The sequence below is a fragment of the Danio rerio genome, chromosome 12, assembly GCF_052040795.2.
Source record: "Danio rerio strain M-AB ecotype USA chromosome 12, GRCz13ab, whole genome shotgun sequence".
Classification (NCBI taxonomy): domain Eukaryota; kingdom Metazoa; phylum Chordata; class Actinopteri; order Cypriniformes; family Danionidae; genus Danio; species Danio rerio.
In genome coordinates, this window is record NC_141032.1 from 2,313,275 (window position 1) to 2,320,000 (window position 6,726).

General features: G+C 38.1%; 1 long non-coding RNA gene across 3 annotated transcripts in view; it reads right to left on the reverse strand.

Moving 5' to 3' along the window:
- Positions 1–6,726, reverse strand: part of LOC147834365 (uncharacterized) — a 546,693-nt gene that overhangs the window by 1,236 nt on the left and 538,731 nt on the right. For 2 of the 3 annotated variants that reach the window (XR_015503730.2, XR_015503733.1), the window contains one exon: positions 3,232–6,726. This exon is cut by the window's right edge and continues 599 nt beyond it. The exons of the other annotated variant lie outside the window; for it this stretch is intronic. This is a non-coding gene — a long non-coding RNA (uncharacterized LOC147834365). Of the gene's footprint in view, positions 1–3,231 lie in introns of those variants that run through there. 3 annotated transcript variants of the gene reach the window in all.

Below are 6,726 nucleotides of genomic sequence, written 5' to 3' on the forward strand. Positions count from 1 at the left end.
CTTTAACAGCTCTTGAAACTATTTCCCATTTAAAATCGGCTCTGTGATGATGCTACTTTCACTTTTCATGGAAAGATTAAAAACTGGTCATTCAGGGTGTCTTGGTAGGGGAGAGGTGTCCAACCTGCAGCATCTAAACACTGGGGTACCACAGGGCTCTGTTCTTGGGCCACTTCTCTTCTCCATCTACACGATATCTTTAGGACCAGTCATCCAGAAACATGGATTCTCCTACCACTGCTATGCTGATGATACCCAGCTATACCTCTCTTTTCATCCTGATCCCTCGGTTCCAGCTCGCATCTCAGCCTGCCTGTCGGACATTTCACACTGAATGAAAGATCATCATCTTCAGCTTAACCTCACGAAAACAGAAATGCTTGACGTTTCTGCCAACCCGACTCTACATCACAACTTTTCAATCCAGATGGATGGGGCAACCATTACTTCATCCAAAATGGTAAAAAGCCTTGGAGTAACGATTAATGACCAACCAAACCTCTCTGACCACATTTCTAGAACTGCTCGATCGTGCAGATTCACATTCTATAACATCAGAAAGGTCCGACCCTTCCTATCTGAACATGCAGCTCAACTCCTTGTTCAAGCTCTTGTTCTCTCCAGACTGGATTACTGCAACTCTCTACTAGCCGGGCTTCCAGCTAACTCTATCAAGCCTCTTCAGCTGCTCCAGAACGCAGCAGCACGAGTGGTCTTTAATAAACCTAAAAGAGCACATGTCACTCCGCTGCTCATCTGTTTGCACTGGTTGCCAGTTGCTGCTCGCATCAAATTCAAAACTCTGATGTTTGCTTACAAAGCGACTTCTGGCTTTGCTCCTTATCTGCTCTCACTTCTGCAGATCTATGTGCCCTCCAGAAACTTGCGTTCTGTGAATGAACGTCACCTCGTGGTTCCATCCCAAAGAGGGAAGAAATCACTTTCCCGAACTCTCGCGTTCAATCTGCCCAGTTGGTGGAATGAACTCCCTAACTGCATCAGAACGGCAGAGTCACTCGCTGTCTTCAAGAAACGACTAAAAACTCAACTATTTAGTCTCCACAATTGCCTTTCTGGCTCCACTGCTAACTGTACTAAAAAAAATAAATAAATAAATAAATAAATAAATAAATATATATATATATATATATATATATATATATATATATATATATATATAACCAATGCTTTGCTTCTTACACTTTACACACCAGAAACTTGCCTACAGTATTCATTGTTGCTGTTATAGTTGTGTAAATTGCTTCCTTGTCCTCATTTGCAAGTTGCTTTGGATAAAAGCGTCTGCTAAATGACTACATGTAAATGTAAAAAATACAGTACTTATTAAAAATACTGACTTTAGCATTGTTTTATACTAAGAATGTTCATTTAGCATGTTTCTTAAACATCTCCAAATATATTATGGTATTTTTATGATTTAGAAGAGTCAAAAACCTCCTTTAAAATCAGCTTAATACTATTTCGGTCATGGCACTCCTATTTATTCCACACAGCAGCACCACCTTCTAAATAAACCTCCTCCTGCCCTCAGCAAACAAACAGACTTGGCGGAGAAATTCTGGTGGTCCGATGATGGTGTTATAACCTGGAATTCTTTTGAAATGCACACTGTCACAGGAAAGATTTCACAGCTTTAATCTGCGGCCAGAGCTGGCCATCGGGAACTGGCCGTTCGCCCGGTGTGAATGTACATATGTGTGTTTGTGATATAAGTGTGGTGCTTCAGGTATATAGAGCGAAGCCAACTTTCAGCAGCAGCCATCACACCTGATGAATGAAACCATTGATAAACGTGTGTGGCACACAATCTGGCATAAAAAAAAAAAAAAAAAAGCGATGCTTGACCACAGGGCGAAGAGGGAGATAAATAGTGTACAGTTGCCGATTTATTTATTTTATTAAAATTTCCTTGCGTTTAATTTTTCATTTCCTCAAATATGCAGGAAAATGACTGACTCTGCATGTTTAGGGCTCGCTGGTTCATATCTGAGAAGCATTCTGGTTCATAAGCCATAATAAACAGTGCAATTTAGTGCTTAATAATAATAATAATATACCTGTAATAATACGGAGCTGTTGAATGCTTGAATCTGATTGGCTTATGACCGTTCTGAGGTGTGCAATTATTTTCAGATAAACGTACAGCTAAAGGTACACTGTTAAACAATTCTTAACCAGTTAAACTCTGCTGCTATTTTGGGATTTCCGCCTGGATTTTGCCAAACCAAATTTAAAAGCTTCCCAAATCCACATGCAGAGGTGTAAATGCAAAAATTTGGAATCATTGTAAAGAAAACCCTTTGGATTTTCATAAAACACTATTGAAAGTGTTTAAAATATCTGTATATGTCGTCTGTGTTATAATAAACACCTAATAAAAGAGGCGCTTTTTGTATTTTTTTTTTTTTTTATAAACTCAAATTTAAAAGTGTCTCTTTTAGGTTGTGTGTGGTCTAGCGTGCTGTAATTAATGTTGGTGGTTCCTGCACATGTCTGTAATCAAAGAAAAAAAGAAAAGTGTCTTCACCATAATCTATGCAAAAGTTATTGTATTCCAACTGATGAGAGGTGCTGTACAAGCCACAGGGAGCGGTCATTGTGTTCATATTTCACTATTCTTTTGTTTGATCAAACATAATGCACTATGACTTAACATAAACAACTTTAATTTAGTTAACCTGTTAGCCAGCACTCAATTTTGGGGATTTACACCAACCTAACTTTAAATAGTAACAGTTCCTGACTCCAGCAAGCTACAAACACAAATTAAGTATCATTGGAAAGAAGACACTTTGAGCTTTACTGTGGTAAAAGGAGAAGTTACATGTGATAAAAATATAAAAAATTATACATTATAAAATCATGAGAAAAAAAAGTAATGTTTTCAATATTTGTTTTTCATATACAAACACAGGAAAACATTAATGTAAAGTCCTAGAAACATATATGACTTGAAAGCCAAGTATTTCATGAGTTTATATTTTAAATTTGATGGCGATAGCATGCTAAATGAGATTTCTGTAAAAAGTTAATGTTAATGTCCTTCTTTCCATCACTGTCAGAGGCACTTTATCAAAATTTATCTTCCCAAAGCTCAAACATTTAGAGTTGCTGAATGATTTGGTCTACATTCACTAACCCTAACAAACATGGATGAATACTATATTAAATATATTGTTTGTTCATGCATTAACATTAACTGATACAACCTTACTGTAAAGTGTTACCAACAATCCTAATAATAAAATAAGATAAACATACAAGCATGCACTCTAAAAAAATTAACAAATGTAAAAAAAAACATGAATTGGATTAAATCTTTATACTCCATGTTTGACTCAGCTTTGGCCTAAATCAACCCAGTAGCTTTTAGACTCTGCAATTTTGGTCTCTAAATGTGAATGTCAGTGTGTCTGAGCCTGAAATACTCAGCACAAACATGATAAATCCTGCTGGCAGGCTGGCAAACCTGTATTTAATGTGTGCGTGTGTGTGTGTTTCAGCTTGCATCATTTAAAATGTGGTTTTGCATTTCACAGAATTGTCAGTGTCGGCATCGACCTAATTTGATTAACTCTGACAGATGAATTTGCAGTAAAGTATAAAGTCTGCCTGCTGATTTTACTATCCTAACTATGGTCAGTTGCGTTTTATGACATGCCTAAATGATCATTTCTTTATGCCATCCAAAACTGTAATACATTGCCAAAAATTTCCATATAGTTACTGTTACATTAGAGTTATTTATTTATACATATATTGTTAAAATTACTAATAGTTCCTGATCATTAAAATGTTATATTCACATAATAATGTGGGTTTTTTTATCAAACATGGATGAAAAATGAAGGAACTGCAGTCTAAACATCTTGTACGGTGGATTAAGGAAGTAAATATTTAGTCAGTGGTAAGACAGTGTCTGTATATTGTGAAATAGAGTCAGAAAGGGTTATGATTCAGCTTCATCTTTACACCGGTGACTGTAATGTTATACTTTAAGTGGATGACAGTGACAGGAAGAGTCTGGATTCTTACTGTCTTCTCATTGATAGAGCTGTCACTTACAGTAAATAGCCCACTGTACATGTGCTCATGTGTAATCAAAGACAAATTATGTCAGCGATGTCTGCTCAATATAAGTATGCAGGACAAAAATATATATAAATAAATACATATATATTATAAAAAGTGTCACATTTGACCTGAATTCAAGTGGGACACTTTTTCTTAGTTTTTACAATAGCAAAAAGTGTTACCCCAATTCAGCCTGGACACTTTTCTCATCATCACGATGGCAAAAAAGTGTCTCATTTGATCAAATTCAAATTTTCCCAGTCATCACAATAACAAACATTGAAACATTTGACCCTAATTCAACCGGGACACATTTCCCCAGTCATCTTGATGGCCAAAAGTGTCCCATTTGATCTGAATTCATCCGGGAAACTTTTTCTCAGTCATCAGAATGGCAAAAGGGTCCTATTTGACCCAATTAATCTTTTCCCCAGTCATCTCAAATGGCAAAAAGTGTCCCATTTGATCTGAATTCATCCGGGACACCTTTCCCTAGTCATCTCAATGGCAAAAGTGTCCCCATTGACCCAACTCATATTTTCCCCAGTCATGACAAGGGCAAAAAGTGTCCAATTTAATCTGGATTCAACCATGACACTTTTTCCTCAGTCATCGCCATGCAAAAGTGTCCAAACTTGACCCTAATACAACCAGGACACTTTTCTCTAGTCATCAGAATGGCATAATTTGTCATATTTGATCCAACTTATCTTTTCCCCACTCATCACAACGGCAAAAAGTGTCCGATTTGATCTAAATTCAACCAGTACATGTTTCCAAAGTCATCTCAATGGAAAATCGTGTCCCATTTGACCCAAATTCAACCAGTACACTCTCTTCCCCAGTCATCTCAATGACAACTGTCCCATTTGACCTGAATCGAACTAGGAAACTGTTTCCCTGGGACACTTTACACCAGTCATCTCAAAGGCAAAAGTGTCCTATTTGACCTGAATTCAACCGGGACACTTTCATCCAGTCATCTCAATGGTCATCCCAAAAGTCTCCTATTTGAGCTGACTTTCTTCTGGGACACTTCTCCTCAATCATCACAATGGCAAGTGTGTTCCACTTGACCTGAATTCAATCGGGACACTTTTCCCCAGTCATCACAATGTTAAAAAGTGTCCCATTTGACCTGAACTTAACCGGGACACTTCTCACTGGGACAGTTTCTTCCGTCTTCTCAATGGCAAAAAGTGTCCCATTTGACCCAAAGTCAAGCAGGGCATTTTCCCCCATTCATCACAATGGCAATAAGTGCCCAATTTGACCCGAATTCAACCAGGACACTCTTGCCCAATTACCTCAATGGCAAGACTGTACGTTTAACATGAATTCAACTACAAATTTTTCCCTGAGACACTTTACACCAGTCATCTCAATGGCAAAAGTATCCCATTTGACCTGACTTCAACCAGGACACTTCCTCAGTCGACTCAATGGCAAAAGTGTCCCATTTGACCTAAATTCCTCCTGGGACACTTTTCCCCAGTTATCACAAGGTCAAAAACTTTCCCATTTGACTTGAATTCAACCTGGACACTTTTCCCCAGTCATCTCAATAGCAAAAGTGATCCGTTTGACCCAACTCATCTTTTCCCCAGTCATCACAATGGCTAAAAATGTCCTATTTGACCCAACTCATCTTTTCCCCAGTCATCTCAATAGCAAAAGTGACCCGTTTGACCCAACTCATCTTTTCCCCAGTCATCACAATGGCTAAAAATGTCCCATTTGACCCAACTCATCTTTTCTCCAGTCATCACAATGGCTAAAAGTATCCTATTTGACCCAACTCATCTTTTCTCCAGTCATCTCAATGGCTAAAAGTATCCTATTTGACCCAACTCATCTTTTCTCCAGTCATCTCAATGGCTAAAAGTATCCTATTTGACCCAACTCATCTTTTCTCCAGTCATCTCAATGGCTAAAAGTATCCCATTTGACCCAACTCATCTTTTCTCCAGTCATCTCAATGGCTAAAAGTATCTCATTTGACCCAACTCATCTTTTCTCCAGTCATCTCAATGGCAAAAGTGTCCCATTTGACCCAACTCATCTTTTTCCCAGTCATCTCAATGGAAAAGTGTCCCATTTGATCCAGATTCAACCGGGACACCTTTCCTCAATCATCTCTATGGCAAATTGTGTCCCATTTGACCTGAATTCAACCAGGACACTTTTCCCAAGTCAACTCAATGGAAAAAGGTCTTTGATTTGACCTGAATTTAACTGAGACACTTTTCCTCAGTCATCTCAATAGGACAAAAGTGTCCCGTTTGACCAGAATTCAAACAGGACATCTTTCCTCAGTCATCTTAATGGCAAAAAGTCTCCCATCTGTCTTAAATTCAACCGGGAAACTTTTTCAAGTCACCTCAATGGCCAATCGTGTCTTATTTGATTTGAATCTCCTAGTCATCTCAATGGTGAAAAAGTGTCCCATTTGACCCGAACTAACCCCTTAGATCATTTTTTGAGCATGTGGATGATGACAGACATGTCAATTTTGTATAACCTCATTTTAAAGACAAGCAGTGCCCGTTTATGTTTGATTTTACCATTGCAATCGCCAAAAGAGCTGCATCGTTCATCACACACAACCATGTCCCTGAACTCCAGCAACTC